Raw genomic sequence first — 17,803 nt, 5'->3', positions numbered from 1 at the left:
TTCCTCTTCCCACAATAATTATTTTTATAAATCAGATGTTTTTTTTTTTTTAACAAGATGGGACTAGTAGCAGCAATCACATATGCAAAACCCTAAAATGTTATTTTTCACTATGTGCAACAGCTCTGCACACACAATAATTTAACTGCCACAAAATTACAATGTGGGATATGGCAGCCTGTATCACGTTTAGTAACATAAAAAAAACTTTTTTCTGTAATGTGAGGTCTGCAGACAGCTTAATTTCAACCCAAAAAAATGACAACATGGGATACTTTGGGCTGTATCATGCTTTGCAACAGAAAAGTTATAATTTTTTCTTTAATGTGCCTTAGGTCTGCAGACAGCTGCTTATCACCACCACAAAATGACAACTTGGAATACCGCAAGCTGCATCACATTTAGCAACAGAAAAAAATTACGTACTTTTAATGAGCTATGCAAACTGTGGAACTTTACTGCCACTAAATAACAAGGTGAGATATGGCATGGTGAATCATACTAGCAACTGACCTCCCAAAAATATTTATTCATGTGCAACAGCTCAAATCACAGAACTATTTTAACTATGTTACTATATACAATTATTAGGTTCTGTAGAAGGACGTAGATCTGGGTATTTATTATGATAGAATATAGGCTGAACTGGATGGACAAATGTCTTTTTTCGGCCTTACTAACTATGTTACTATGTTACTATGTTACTATGTTACTATGTCGCTGCAGCACTAAATGATGAAGTGGGATATGGCATGATGTTTCACATTCAGCTATTGAAAAAAATAACTTTTAGAATGCTATACTTGTGCATGGAGCTCAATAGAAGCAGTGCACAACACACTTATATGACATGTGCCCTGCTGGCTTTGTCTGTGGACCTCCGTAATGGCAAAAAAAAAAATGCTGGAAAGTCGATTTCACAGCCACACAGGACACTACATAGCTGACTGTCTGAGTAAGAACTAACCACCCAGCTAGCTAACTAAAATCTTGCTGCTAACACCGCCAGCATCTCAGGAGCAGCCTCTATGTTACAGTGTCAAAATGTCGCTAAAATCAAAAGTCCACTCTTTATATGGAGATGGACATGTGATTTCAGCAGCCAATGGCACAAGCCATTGTATCAGGATATTGTGGGTGTTTCCTGTGCCCTGATTGGCATACCGCAATGTGCACACATTAAATTGGGGAAAAAAATGAAAAAAATTTACTGTTTAAAACCATGCCCCACATGCAAAACACTCATGATATACCACCATTATTGTTGCAAAAGTGCATGACCTAATTTATGGCACAATAGCAGCCTGTTATCATCAAACCGTAATACGAAGGCTGCAGATCATCAACGTCCTCTGATAGTCTGCAGCGCTTATGTCACATAAACAATGTCATGAGATTGTTGGTGGACACAGCGCTTGGAGCAGAGGAGTGTCATTGGCCCAGCTGGAAATAATGCATATTTTATTTTATTGCGCATGCTAGGAGCATTCAAAAGGGGGGTTGGTCATCTAGTGAACAATCCCTTTAATGTGGATACAAAACATTTGGTCTGATCAGTGCTGTTTTTTTAGCATGGTCTGCAGGCCGTCTGTATGCAACTGATGTCTATTCCCACTATGGCCAATGCAACTTACACATGTAAAATGGTTGGTTAACACATTTGATTGGAATAACAAATAAAGCAAAAGTCGGCACAACCTGTCATTGATCTACGCTTTGATTCTTTAACACTCGTTGTATGTGGGCTGGTGAATATTTGTTTTTGTGCCAGGGCTGCTTTTGGTCCCAGTCTGGCCCTGCTTATGGTAACGTAATAGGTCACTTGATCTGGCAATTGTGTGAGCACGCTCTGTGTTCTGTGCAGAGGTCATTGTTCAGAGAGGGGGACGATAAAAGCTGTGACATCACTGAATGATGGATCCTGTATTAAATTTCATTGTATTCTTTCCTGTGATAAGAACTAGATGACTACTGAAAAGTGATTTCTACAAGAGGGGAAGTGTGAACCTTTTATTGAGCTTGGTGACCAGTATGACAACAAAATTTTGAGATTTTGTTTTTTTTACTAAGAAATAGAAAATATAAAAATAACATAAAAAATAGGAAAAATACATTAATCATAAAACATAATTTGAACAATAGCATATTTTCGGAATACAAATTCTATTTGAAGTCCAACACAGGTCAGATTTTCTGCATTCAAAGAGTTTTGAAAATATCTTCCCTGTCCTCAGAGATGTCACTTGTCATTTTCTGATACTTTTGTGGCATGGAAAGCTGCATTGCACATACTAATTTTGCACTGAGATACAGTTCCAGATTAAAAGTCAACTTTTAGACAGATTTGTTTTGCCTTGATCGTGTGGTGTCAGATTAAAGGAATTTTACTGTACCTCTGCAAACACAACCATATTGCCTCACAAAGCCTTGCGTGTAAGTGAAAGGATTTTTTAATTCAGTATGTGCATTGAAAATGACTTCCAATATTGTGCTGAGAATCAGTCACTAGGAAACGATTTTGATTTTGACTTTGATGCTTGAGGAATGTGAATACTTTCTTCTCTGGAATATTCACAGTAAATGACGAATCTTTAAGACAGAGAATTATAATATATTAAATGTCAGGATTTCTAGTGGAGTGAATGACATTTCATGGTCATTATGGTTTGCCGAGGACAGAAGAATTTTACATTTACAGCTTTGTAGACCAGATTTCAGCATATTATAAAATCATTCACCTTGTCAGTGCCAGGCACATCTGTCTAACATTACTTTTCTAGGCAATTGTTATAAATGAAGACGCATGGGTTATTCAATTTAGTATCTCCAACACAGCATTTTTTCTTCTTGCGTGTTAGAGGACTATAGAACAGAGTTACTAAACCTGAATACATCATTTTCACCTCTTTCTTATTTTCTAGAACCTATATTATGATAGCCCTTTTGGTCTAAAAGTAGATGCCATCATTGTTACTCATTATATAGTTAGTATCTTGTGTGAAAAATGTCCCCAATGCATCTAAAATTGAAAATAAGGCAATTTCACATATAGTCCTGAACAAAAAAAAATCTTTTGGTCTTATATACTGTATATAGCTGCAATTCAGATCTATGGGATTCTGTGGTATCAAACTACAAACCAATCTTGAGAAGACTGATGCCGCAGTTATATTCTCTCTAACCGAATGCACTGTAGTAAACAAATTAGAGAACAGATCAGACTGTACAGAGTATTATTGTGGCACCTTTCACCAGTTTTATCAAGTTATGCTGGCCATCAACCTCCTAAAAAGAAATTTATTGACCACTGGACTCAAATTCATGGAAGGCCTAAAATTTTTAGAGGCATTTGACATGCCCCGGATAGACCACGCCCCAAAACAACCAGAGTTTTGTAGCGGCCAAGAAGGACACAGCATTCACACAGAGCTTGGTAGTGGCCTCAGAGGGACACAGCATTCACACAGAGCTTAGTAGTGGCCTCAGAGGGACACAGCATTCACACAGAGCTTTGTAGTGGCCTCAGAGGGACACAGCATTCACACAGAGCTTAGTAGTGGCCTCAGAGGGACACAGCATTCACACAGAGCTTTGTAGTGGCCTCAGAGGGACACAGCATTCACACAGAGCTTAGTAGTGGCCTCAGAGGGACACAGCATTCACACAGAGCTTTGTAGTGGCCTCAGAGGGACACAGCATTCACACAGAGCTTTGTAGTGGCCTCAGAGGGACACAGCATTCACACAGAGCTTAGTAGTGGCCTCAGATGGACACAGCATTCACACAGAGCTTTGTAGTGGACTCAGAGGGACACAGCATTCACACAGAGCTTTGTAGTGGCCTCAGAGGGACACAATATTCACACAGAGCTTGGTAGTGGCCTCAGAGGGACACAATATTCACACAGAGCTTAGTAGTGGCCTCAGAAGGACACATCATTCACACAGAGCTTTGTCGTTGCCACAGAGGAACACAGCATTGACAAAGGGCTTTGTAGTGGCTACAGAGGGACACATCATTCACACAGAGCTTTGTAGTGGCCATATAGGGACACATCATTCACACAGAGCTTTGTAGTGGCTACAGAGGGACACATCATTCACACAGAGCTTTGTAGTGGCCATAGAGGGACACAGCATTCACACAGAGCTTGGTAGTGGCCTCAGAGGGACACAGCATTCACACAGAGCTTTATAGTGGCCACAGAGGGACACAGTGCTCGCATAGAGCTTTGTAGTTGCCTCAGAGGGAGACAGCATTCACACAGAGCTTTGTAGTGGCCATAGAGGGACACATCATTCACGTAGAGCTTTGTAGTGGCCTCAGAGGGACACAGCATTCACACAGGGCTTTGTATTGGCCATAGAGGGACACAGCATTCACAAAGAGCTTGGTAGTGGCCTCAGAGGGACACAGCATTCACACAGGGCTTTGTATTGGCCATAGAGAGACACAGCATTCACACAGAGCTTTATAGTGGCCACAGAGGGACACAGCATTCACACAGAGCTTTATAGTGGCCACAGAGGGACACAGTGCTCGCATAGAGCTTTGTAGTGGCCTCAGAGGGACACAGCATTCACACAGAGCTTTGTAGTGGCCATAGAGGGACACATCATTCACATAGAGCTTTGTAGTGGCCTCAGAGGGACACAGCATTCACACAGGGCTTTGTATTGGCCATAGAGGGACACAGCATTCACAAAGAGCTTGGTAGTGGCCTCAGAGGGACACAGCATTCACACAGGGCTTTGTATTGGCCATAGAGAGACACAGCATTCACACAGAGTTTTATAGTGGCCACAGAGGGACACAGCATTCACACAGAGCTTTGTAGTGGCCACAGAGGGACACAGTGCTCGCATAGAGCTTTGTAGTGGCCACTGAGGGACACATTATTCACACAGAGCTTTGTAGTGGCCACAGAGGGACACAGTGCTCGCATAGAGCTTTGTATTGGCCATAGAGGGACACAGCATTCACACAGAGCTTTATAGTGGTCACAGAGGGACACAGCATTCACACAGGGCTTTGTATTGGCCACTGAGGGACACAGCATTCACACAGAGCTTTGTAGTGGCCACAGAGGGACACATCATTCACACAGAGCTTTGTAGTGGCCACAGAGGGACACAGTGCTCGCATAGAGCTTTGTAGTGGATAATGATGGACATTATAGTTACACAGAGCTTTGCCCTGGTAACCAGGGTTATTAACTGTTCATAATTTCCAAGGCAATCTGTAAAAATTATGCAGTTTTTACCTGTCCGTAAAAAAAAAAAATTGATGCTTGCGTTATTTTTTTTATAAGCTTATGAAACTCTTACAAGTTTTTTTTTACTGAACTTATCACCCATTTACAGTGAATACAGCTGATGTCTTCATATAGGATTCATGGACTGTAGACACAGTAATATTAACACAATGATTTATTATGGGAATCTAATTTGTCTTTAAAAAAGTGGTCTGTCTGTGATTTTTTGAGAAACAGTCAAGAAAAAAGAAAAAACAAACTTAGCAACCCTGTAACAGAGGGATACAGTAGTCACACAGAGCGTTGTAGTGGCCCCAGAAGGACAAAACATTTACACAGAGATTTTTAGTGGCCACAAAGTAATTTAGCATTGACACAAAGCTTTGTAGTGGCCACTGAAGGATACAGCAGAAAAAAGATAACCTCCAGCACTCATCCGTGAATAAGTCTTATTTTTATTAAATGGAATCCACAGCCGATATAACAACAGAAAAAACTTTTTCCAACATTTCGGCCTACTTCTGGCCTTTCTCAATTGTGTTTTTCTACATATAAACATAAAAATACAAAAACATACAAAATCATCATATAGTCAATGAGAAACATACGAAACCATCATATGAACAATGAAACCATCATGTTATTAACACCAAAAAATTATATATGTCTGCTTGTTGATAGCCTGAAAACACAAAAGAGGTTTAAACTAATATCCTCAAAATGCCAGTATTTAATTACACTTTTTGGCTGCAACACTAAAAAAGGCTACATAAAAGACCAAGGGTCAAAGGTATATCAACCAAAATCTTTGGACAGGGGGGACAGCCAGACACCCTGTGAAAGAGACACAGATACCGGAGAACCACCCAGGGTGGTTATATATGAGAGCCACTAATCCATGATTAAGGAAAGTAACAGGATTAACTGTAAATAACCAAGGCTACTAAACTGTGAACAGGAAGATCGGCAAGTGTACCGTGCGCCAAGTTCGGTGTGGTAGAAAGTGTACACTATGCTGAGAAAAGCCCTTTTTATGCGCCATCACCGCTTCCACTTCCGGGTGCATCATGTGATCCGCAGCAAACACTGCTGAGGAGAGACGAGAGCCAGAACAAGGTAAGTGCGCAGTCGCGGTAGTGAACGCGGTGCGCATGCGCCTGCGATAGAGGCCGAAAAAAGCAGAAAAGACCCGAGTGCAAGGAGAGTATACAGCAGTCAAACAGGGCTTTGCTGTGGCCATAGAAGGACAGAGAAGTCACACAAAACTTTGTATCAGCCACAGAAGCACACAAAAGTCACACAGAGCTTTTTAGTGGCCACAAAAGGATTTAGCATTGGCACAAAGTTTTGTTGCAGCCACAGAGGTACAAAGCAGTCACACAAAGCTTGCCAGTGGCCACACAGCGACACAACAGTCACACAGAGAATTGTAGTGGCCACAGAATGACACAGCATTCACACAGAGCTTTCAGCCGACCACTGAAAGATAGTCACACAAAGATTTCTAGTGGCCATAGAAGGACACAGCTGTTGCACAGGGCTTTGCAGTGGCCACAGAGGGACACAGCAATCACACAGAGCTTTGGAGTGGCCACAGAGGGACATTGCAGTCAGGCAAAGCTTTGCATCAACCACAGAAGGTTACAGCAGTCTGACAGAGCTTTTCAGTGGCCACAAAGGGACTCAGCATTGACACCAAGCTTTGTAGCAGCCACAGAGGGACAAAAAAGTCACAAAAAGCTTTCCAGCGGCCACAGAAGGACACAGCAGTCACACAGAGCTTTGTAGCAGCCACAGAAACAGCATTCACACAGCACTTTGCAGCGCACACAGAGGGACACAGCATTCAGACAGAACTTTGTAGTGGCCACAGAGGGAAACAGCATTCACACAGAATTTTGTACCAGCTACAAAAGGACACAGCAGTCACAAAGAGCTATGTGATGGATACTGATGAACATTATATAGTCACACCAAGCTTTGTAATGGCAACTGATGTACATTATGGTCACACAGATTTGTAGTGGCCACAGAGGGATGCAGCAGTCAAACACATCTTTTTTACTGGCCACAGAGGGACACCATATTCAAAAAGAGCTTTATAGTGGTCACTCAGGCAGACATTGGCCCATTCCAGTTTCACCTCACTCCTCCTGCTCCTGGGTCACACATCCCAATTGAAAGCACAAGTTACAATATTAGTTGTGGTGAATGCACTAATGATGAGGTGCTCCGCTATCTCCCAGCTGCAGAACAAATACCGCATGCTGCAAAAGGCTACATCCATTACACATAACAGATACTGCACAACCAGCTCATGTAAAGTGCACAGACACCAAAGACTAACCCGATGGGAAGCTCCATGGAAAGCCATAGTGAGGGCGCAGGAACACTGCATCCACATAGAGGGAGATGCTTCTCTCCTGCCAGACGTTCTGCTGGAAGAGTGCTGAATAGGATTGAGTGAAACGGATCGGTCATTTTCATTAGTCGACAACTTTTGGCAAAGTCGGGTTTCATGAAACCCGATCCGATCCCTGTGTGGGGTCGGCCACGCGGTACGCGACTTTCGCGCCAAAGTCGCGTTTCAATGACGCGAAAAGCGCCATTTCTCAGCCAATGAAAGTGGACGTAGAGTGTGGGCAGCGTGATAACATAGGTCTCAGTCCCCACCATCTTAGAGAAGGGCATTGTAGTGATTGGCTTGCTTTCTGCGGCGTCACAGGGGCTATAAATGGGCGTTCCTGCCGACCGCCATCATACTGCTGCCGATCTGAGTATAGGGAGAGGTTGCTGCTGCTTCGTCAGAAGCAGGGATAGTGTTAGGCAGGGTACATTAACCCCCAAACCGCTTGTGCTGTAGCAATTTCCACTGTCCAACAAAAAAAAAAAAGGTGCAGATTAAAATTGGCAAATCTGCATCAGTGGCAGTCCTGTGTGTGGCATCTGTGTCTCATTTTCTGGCACAGAAAACATACAGTCTAACAGTGGGCCTGATTTCTTGCCAATTCTCCCATAAATTAAAAAAAAAAATAGTTGGAGATTAAGATTGGCAATTCTGCCTCAGTGCCAGTGCTGTGTGTGGCATCTGTCTCTAATTTTGTGCCACAGAAAACCTAGTGTGTAACACTGGGCCTGATTTCTTGACAATTCTCCCACAATAAAGTTACAAAAAAAGTTGGAGATTAAGATTGGCATTTCTGCCTTAGTGCCAGTCCTGTGTGTGGCATCTGTCTCTCATTTTGTGCCACAGAAAACATACAGTCTAACAGTGGGCCTGATTTCTTGCCAATTCTCCCATGAATAAAAAAAATAGTGGGAGATTAAGATTGGCAATTCTGCCAGTCGTGTGTGTGGCATCTGTCTTTAATTTTGTGCCACAAAAAACCTAGTGTGTAATACTGGGCCAGATTTTTTTTAAATTCTCCCAGAAAAAAAAATAGTGGGAGATTAAGATTGGCAATTCTGCCTCAGTGCCAGTCGTGTGTGTGGTATCTGTCTTTAATTTTGTGTCACAGAAAACCTAGTGTGTAATACTGGGCCAGATTTTTTTTTAAATTCTCCCAGGAAAAAAAAAAGTGGGAGATTAAGATTGGCATTTCTGCCTCAGTGCCAGTACTGTGTGTGCCATCTGTCTCTAATTTTGTGCCACATTAAACCTAGTGTGTAACACTGGGCCAGATTTTTTGACAATTCTCCCAGAAAAAAAAAGTGGGAGATTAAGATTGGCAATTCTGCCTCAGTGCCAGTGCTGTGTGTGACATCTGTCTCTAATTTTGTGCCACAGAAAACCTAGTGTGTAATACTGGGCCAGATTTTTTTTAAATTCTCCCAGGAAAAAAAAAATAGTGGGAGATTAAGATTGGCAATTCTGCCTCAGTGCCAGTCGTGTGTGTGGCATCTGTCTTTAATTTTGTGCCACAGAAAACCTTGTGTGTAATACTGGGCCTGATTTTTTTATAATTCTCCCTGGAAAAAAAAATAGTGGGAGATTAAGATTGGCATTTCTGCCTCAGTGCCAGTCCTGTGTGTGGCATCTGTCTCTCATTTTGTGCCACAGAAAACATAGAGTCTAACAGTGGGCCTGATTTCTTGCCAATTCTCCCATAAATAAAAAAAAAATAGTGGGAGATTAAGATTGGCAATTCTGCCTCAGTGCCAGTGCTGTGTGTGGCATCTGTCTCTAATTTTGCGCCACAGAAAACCTAGTGTGTAATACTGGGCCAGATTTTTTTTAAATTCTCCCAGGAAAAAAAAAATAGTGGGAGATTAAGATTGGCAATTCTGCCTCAGTGCCAGTCGTGTGTGTGGCATGTCTTTCATTTTATGCCATAGAACATATACTGTATAAGAGTGGGCCACATTTCTTCAATATTCTCCCAGAAAAAATAAAAAGGGGGAGATTATTATTGGTAGTGTCTGCATCTGCGTCAGTCCTGTTAGTGGCATATCTGTCTGCCACAGAAGCTGTGTACTGTTATACATTGGGCCTGATTTTCCCTGCAGTCTCACCCACCTATGAAGGGATATATAAATCCAACAGAAGTTTGAGTTCACCTTGTAACTGGTTTTACAGTAACAAATACCGTTAGTTTGGTTACGTTTTTCAAACAATGAGGAAGTCTGGTGGAAGAGGTCATGGCCGTGGGCGGTAATTGCCAGCTGGTAATGATGGTAGTGGTGGTGGAGCATCAGGTGGTCGTGGGAAAAGCAATATAGCACCTAAGTCTCGAGTTGTTGAACCAGGTTCGTCGTCTGGCTACACAAGGCCTCGAACGCTCCCTTTTCTGGGAGTAGGAAAACCGCTTTTAAAGTTGGAGCAGCAAGAACAAGTTTTGGCTTTCCTTGCTGACTCACCCTCTAGCTCTTTCGCCTCCTCTTCTGAAACTGCTAAATGTAAAAGCAGCGCGTCGTTATTGGATGTTCACGGTCAGGGACAAGTCGCTTCCTTGTCTTCTTCACCAAGAACAACAGAGAAGGATGCGTCAGGCGACACAACGGGTTACTCCATGAAGCTCTTTACACATACCGTTTCTGGGTTAGAAAGTGAAATAGTTAACAGGCCATACCCATTACAAGTTGAATCGGACATGGAGTGCACAGATGCACAGCCACAGCCAGATTACTATGCTGTTCCTTTGACTCAGACCAGAACATTGCCCTCGCAGTGTACTGATCCAGAATCAGACCCTGATGAGAATATGGTGCCCCGTCACGAACGCTATACCACCGGCTTACACGGTGACACAGACGAAGTTGCACACGAGATAGAAGAGGAGGTCATAGATGACCCAGTTGTTGACCCCGATTGGCAGCCATTGGGGGAACAGGGTGCAGGCGGCAGTAGCTCTGAAGCAGAAGAGGAGGAGCTGCAACAGGCATCAACCTCGCAACAGGTTCCATCTGCCAGGCCCGTATCTGGCCAAAAACGCGTGGCAAAACCAAAACCAGTTGTTGGACAGCGTGGCCATCCCATTAAAGAAGCTCAGTCTGCAATGCCTGAAAAGGTATCCGATAGTAGAAAGAGTGCAGTCTGGCATTTTTTTAAACAACATCCAAATGATCAGCGCAAAGTCATCTGTCAAAAATGTTCAACTACCTTAAGCAGAGGTCAGAATCTTAAGAGTCTAAATCCAAGTTGCATGCGTAGACATTTAACCACCATGCATTTGCAAGCCTGGACTAACTACCAAACGTCCCTTAAGGTTGTAGCACCCTCGGCCAATGAAGCTAGTCAGCAACGCTACAGTGGGGCAAAAAAATATTTAGTCAGTCAGCAATAGTGCAAGTTCCACCACTTAAAAAGATGAGAGGCGTCTGTAATTTACATCATAGGTAGACCTCAACTATGGGAGACAAACTGAGAAAAAAAAATCCAGAAAATCACATTGTCTGTTTTTTTAACATTTTATTTGCATATTATGGTGGAAAATAAGTATTTGGTCAGAAACAAAATTTCATCTCAATACTTTGTAATATATCCTTTGTTGGCAATGACAGAGGTCAAACGTTTTCTGTAAGTCTTCACAAGGTTGCCACACACTGTTGTTGGTATGTTGGCCCATTCCTCCATGCAGATCTCCTCTAGAGCAGTGATGTTTTTGGCTTTTCGCTTGGCAACACGGACTTTCAACTCCCTCCAAAGGTTTTCTATAGGGTTGAGATCTGGAGACTGGCTAGGCCACTCCAGGACCTTGAAATGCTTCTTACGAAGCCACTCCTTCGTTGCCCTGGCGGTGTGCTTTGGATCATTGTCATGTTGAAAGACCCAGCCACGTTTCATCTTCAATGCCCTTGCTGATGGAAGGAGGTTTGCACTCAAAATCTCACGATACATGGCCCCATTCATTCTTTCATGTACCCGGATCAGTCATGCTGGCCCCTTTGCAGAGAAACAGCCCCAAAGCATGATGTTTCCACCACCATGCTTTACAGTAGGTATGGTGTTTGATGGATGCAACTCAATATTCTTTTTCCTCCAAACATGACAAGTTGTGTTTCTACCAAACAGTTCCAGTTTGGTTTCATCAGACCATAGGACATTCTCCCAAAACTCCTCTGGATCATCCAAATGCTCTCTAGCAAACTTCAGACAGGCCCGGACATGTACTGGCTTAAGCAGTGGGACACGTCTGGCACTGCAGGATCTGAGTCCATGGTGGCGTAGTGTGTTACTTATGGTAGGCCTTGTTACATTGGTCCCAGCTCTCTGCAGTTCATTCACTAGGTCATCCGCGTGGTTCTGGGATTTTTGCTCACCGTTCTTGTGATCATTCTGACCCCACAGGGTGGGATTTTGCGTGGAGCCCCAGATCGAGGGAGATTATCAGTGGTCTTGTATGTCTTCCATTTTCTAATTATTGCTCCCACTGTTGATTTCTTCACTCCAAGCTGGTTGGCTATTGCAGATTCAGTCTTCCCAGCCTGGTGCAGGGCTACAATTTTGTTTCTGGTGTCCTTTGACAGCTCTTTGGTCTTCACCATAGTGGAGTTTGGAGTCAGACTGTTTGAGGGTGTGCACAGGTGTCTTTTTATACTGATAACAAGTTTAACCCTTATCCGGCTGAATAGGTACAATTGTAACTATTCCGTTTTAAAATTGCAATAACTTTTTTTTGAAAAGACGTAGAGGGCTGAAATTTCGTGACATCTCTACATTTTTGGTCCAGAATATATTGGCCAAATTTCAATAAAATATCTCCACCCGCTTCCGAGATAAGGGGTCGAGATCTTTTTGCATCCATAACAAGCTGCATAGGTACAAATGTACCTCATATATTTTGAATGAAGATAATGCAAGGGAAAAAGCATAAATTTTTTTTTAATGATAATGCTATTTAACTATTATAAACAAGTAAAAAACTGTTCATTTACATTATAAAAGAAAATGTAAGAAACTTTTTTTTATTGATTTTCTGCCAGGTGCCATTACTACAGGTAATGAGTGGAGGAAAGAGGAGCCTCTTAAAGAAGAAGTTACAGGTCTGTGAGAGCCAGAAATCTTGATTGTTTGTTTCTGACCAAATACTTATTTTCCACCATAATATGCAAATAAATTGTTAAAAAAACAGACAATGTGATTTTCTGGATTTTTTTTTCTCAGTTTGTCTCCCATAGTTGAGGTCTACCTATGATGTAAATTACAGACGCCTCTCATCTTTTTAAGTGGTGGAACTTGCACTATTGCTGACTGACTAAATACTTTTTTGCCCCACTGTACATCCCTTCCCTCACTGTAAGCCACCATTTCCAGCACCACCTGCAGTAAATGTGCAGGTTTCGTCGCCAGGCCAAAGCAGTCAGGGAATCACCAGGTTCATGGTAGGAAACACTGCATGTAGGGCACCAGAAAGAATACCATCTCCAACCCTCTCTCAGTCTGCCATGTCCACCGGCACCCCCGCTAGTTCCACGATCTGCAGCTCTCCAGTCCAGCTCACCCTACATGAGACTCTCGTTAGGAAAAGGAAGTACTCATCCTCGCATCCACGTACACAGGGTTTGAACGCCCACATTGCTAGACTAATCTCGTTAGAGATGATGCCCTATCGGTTAGTTGAAAGTGAAGCTTTCAAAGCCCTGATGGACTACGCTGTACCACGCTACGAGCTACCCAGTCGACACTTCTTTTCGAGAAAAGCCATCCCACCCCTCCACCAGCATGTAAAAGACCGCATCGTCCATGCACTCAGGCAATCTGTGAGTACAAAGGTGCACCTGACAACAGATGCATGGACCAGTTGGCATGACCAGGGACGTTACGTGTCCATCACGGCACATTGGGTTAATGTGGTGGATGCAGGGTCCACAGGGGACAGCAATATTGGGACAGTTCTGCCTAGCCCACGGTCTAGGAAACAGTTGGCTGTAGGCATTCACCCCCCCTCCTCCTCGTCCTCCTGCAGAAGTGAGAGCTCGTCCACAGACCGCAGTCGCACGAGCACTCCATCCGCAGCTGCCACTGTTGCACACGAGGTGTCCCATTATGGGACAGCTAGTGGCAAGCGTCAGCAGGCTGTATTGGCAATGAAGTGTTTGGGCGACAACAGACACACCGCGGAAGTTCTGTCCAAGTTCTTGCAGCAAGAAACTCAGTCATGGCTGGGCAGTGTACATCTTGAGGCAGGCAAGGTAGTGAGTGATAACGGAAGGAATTTTATGGCTGCAATAGCCCTTTCACAAATGAAACACATTCCTTGCCTGGCTCACACCTTAAACCTGGTGGTGCAGTGCTTCCGTGCAGTGCTTCCTGAAAAGTTATCCGGGGTGACCCGACCTGCTCCTCAAAGTGCGCAGACTTTGCTCGCATATCCGCCATTCGCCCGTACACTCCAGCCGTATGCAGAACCATCAGCGGTTTTTGAATCTTCCCCAGCATCGCCTAATCATCGACGTTGCAACAAGGTGGAACTCCACACTGCACATGCTTCAGAGACTGTGCGAACACAGGCGTGCTGTTATGTATTTGTGGGAGGATACACATGCACGGGCAGGCAGTTGGATGGACGACATGGAGTTGTCAGGTGTGCAGTGGTCGAAGGTACATGACCTGTGTCAAGTCCATCAGTGTTTTGAGGATTGCACACGGCTGGTTAGTGCAGACAATGCCATAATAAGCATGAGCATCCCCCTAATTCTTCTGCTGATGCAAAGTTTGATGCACATAAAGGAGCAGGCATCTGCAGCCGAGGAAGAGGGAAGCCTTGATGACAGTCAGCCATTGTCTGGTCAGGGCAGTCTACAGGACGAGGTAGCGGGCAAAGAGGAGGAGGACGAGGAGGATGATGGGGATGAGTATTTTTTGAATGAGGAAGCTTCTCCGGGGCCAATAGAAACTGGTGGCGTTGCAAGGCCGGGTTCAGGTTTTTGAGGGAGACAAGTGACGTAGATTTGCCTGAAACTGCCCCTCAACCCAGCACAACCGCAGATTTGACAACTGGAACTTTGGCCCACATGGCGGATTATGCCTTATGTATCCTCAAAAGGGACCCACGCATTATTAAAATGATGACCGATGACGATTACTGGTTGGCCTGCCTCCTTGATCCTTGCTATAAGGGCAAATTGCTAAATATCATGCCACATGAGAACCTCGAACAAATATTGGCAACCAAACAAGCAAGTCTTGTAGACCGTTTGATTCAGGCATTCACAGCACACAGCGCCGGTGATGGTTCTCCCACGAGCTGCAGGGGGCAACAGGGCAGAGGTGTTAGAGGTGCACAAATCAGAAGTGGCGTTGGACAGAGGGGTTTTCTGACCAGGTTGTGGAGTGATTTCGCAATGACCGCAGACAGGACAGGTACTGCAGCATCAATTGAAAGTGACAGGAGATAACATTTGTTCAGTATGGTTACTAACTATTTTTCATCCCTTATCGATGTTCTCCCTCAACCGTCATTCCCATTTGATTACTGGGCATCCAAAATAGACACCTGGCCTGAATTGGCAGAATATGCATTGCAGGAGCTTGCTTGCCCAGCAGCTAGTGTGCTATCAGAAAGAGTATTCAGTGCTGCTGGTTCAATATTGACCGAAAAAAGGACTCATCTGGCTACCCAAAATGTTGATGATCTAACCTTCATTAAAATGAACCACTCATGGATTTCTAATTATTTTGCCCCACCATTCCCGGCTGGCACCTAGCTTCCTTATAAAAAGATCTTGCTTGTGGGCTGGTCTTACTGACTGTTCCAATCTCTTAATTTGCAGCAGCTGTTTGTCCAGCATACGACATGTTTACACCTCCCTAATTGGTCTAACTCCCCCCACGGGGCCGTGGTCTCGCCACTTGGCGCAAGCACCGTGAGAGTGCTGTTTGTCTGAAGAGGTGGGTGTGCCCGCTTTTGGTCGACGGCACTGCCACTGGGTTCCTCATAGTACAATAAAGTGTCTCTGGCGGTGGTGGCGTGCACCCAACGTCAGACACACCGTTGTAACATGAGGGGACCTGGGCCTGTACCGCCGGCTGCAAGAGAGTCCCCCCCCAGCTCAAACAGTGCTCTACCACTTGCAAAATTATCTCTCACAGCTCCACCAATGTTTAGTCTATGTGCTGACATCCTTCAATGCCTGGCACTGACAATACCAATTTGTTGACATGTATGATGCTAGTTAAAATAGTCAGGGTCAGTGTCCTATATTGACACCAGTAAATACTTAGCGCCAAATGACTATGTCTGAAACTCAGCAGAGGAGCCCACCCCTGTACCTAAGTATGCCACCCTTTTGTTTTGGGTTTTGTTGTTTTGCGAGACATTAACATCTATTTATTTTTTGGGAGTGCTAACTGTGTCAGACAGTCCTTCCAATCGTCCTCCGCTGACCACACCAATGCTGCCTGTGTACCCCTGCCACATAATCGAAGGTGCTTTGAGCCTATTTTTTTTATTTTAGGCCTACTAAGTGTATCTGTGGAACCTCCTTCCATTTGTCCTCCGCTGAGCACACCAATGCCGACCGTGTACCCATGTAACTTTTTTTCAACCACAGTGCGCCTACTTTGTGGTGTAAGGCCTATTAGCAGTGTCTGTCTGCACCACTTAATACAGCTGTCCTCCTCTAAAAAAAAAAGGCTGGGTTTCAGCCTGTCAGAATTATAAAACTGCATTGGGGCCACAAGTTTCGTTGTGGTCTACAAACTGAGTCTTCCACTCCAAGGTGTTCTCTCTGTTGCCTCTCCCTCACTTCTATCTTGAAGCTCTTGTTAAGTAGTTGTTGAAACAACACTGCATTAGGCCTACAAGTTGGGTCTGGGTTGTAGAGACAGTGTCTGCCACTCCAAGGTGTTCTCCAGGTTGTCTCTCCCTAGTTTCTATCTTCAAGCTCTCGTTAAGTAGTTGTGGAAACAGCACTGCATTAGGCCTACAAGTTGGGTCTGGGTTCTACAAACGGTGTCTTCCGCTCCAAGGTGTTCTCCAGGTTGCCACATAATCGAAGCTGCATAGAGCCTATTTTGTTACTTTAGGCCTACTAAGTCTGTCTGTGGTCACTCCTTCCAATAGACCTCCACTGACCACACCAATGCTGCCTGTGTACCCCTGGAACCTATTTAAAAGTGCATAGAGCCTACTTTTTTTATTTTAGGTCTACTAAGTGTTTCTGTGGTCCCTCCTTCCAATTGTCCTCCACTGGGCACACCAATGCAGACCGTGTACCCATGTAACCTTTTTTAAACCTGCGTCGAGCCAACTTTGTGGTGTAAGGCCTACTAACAGTGTCTGGCAGCGCCACTCAATACAGCTGTCCTCTTTAAAAAAAATTACCTGCAATTATCAGGTTTTCAGCCTATCGGAATTTAACAACTGCAGTGGGGCTACTAGTTTGGTTGGGGCCTACTAACAGTGTCTGCTGCTCCAAGGTGTTCTCCTGGTTGCCTTTCCTGAGCTTCAATCTTCACGCTCTTTTTAAATAGTTTTTTAATCGAACAACTGCAGTGGGGCTACTAGTTTGTTTGGGGCCTACTAACAGTGTCTGCCGCTCCAAGGTGTTCTCCTGGTTGCCTTTCCTGAGCTTCAATCTTCAGGCTCTTGTTAAATAGTTTTTTAATCGAACAACTGCAGTGGGGCTACTAGTTTGGTTGGGGCCTACTAACAGTGTCTGCCGCTCCAAGGTGTTCTCCTGGTTGCCTTTCCTGAGCTTCAATCTTCAGGCTCTTGTTAAATAGTTTTTTAATCGAACAACTGCAGTGGGGCTACTAGTTTGGTTGGGGCCTACTAACAGTGTCTGCCGCTCCAAGGTGTTCTCCTGGATGCCTTTCCTGAGCTTCAATCTTCAGGCTCTCGTTAAATAGTTTTTTAATCGAACAACTGCAGTGGGCCTACTAGTTTGGTTGGGGCCTACTAACGGTGTCTGCCGCTCCAAGGTGTTCTCCTGGTTGTCTTTCCTGAGCTTCAATCTTCAGGCTCTCGTTAAATAGTTTTTTAATCGAACAACTGCAGTGGGGCTACTAGTTTGGTTGGGGCCTACTAACGGTGTCTGCCGCTCCAAGGTGTTCTCCTGGTTGTCTTTCCTGAGCTTCTATCTTTAGGCTCTTGTTAAATAGTTGTT

The sequence above is a fragment of the Ranitomeya imitator genome, chromosome 1, assembly GCF_032444005.1.
Source record: "Ranitomeya imitator isolate aRanImi1 chromosome 1, aRanImi1.pri, whole genome shotgun sequence".
In the NCBI taxonomy this organism is placed as follows: Eukaryota; Metazoa; Chordata; class Amphibia; order Anura; family Dendrobatidae; genus Ranitomeya; species Ranitomeya imitator.
Note: the sequence above shows the minus strand (reverse complement) of the source record.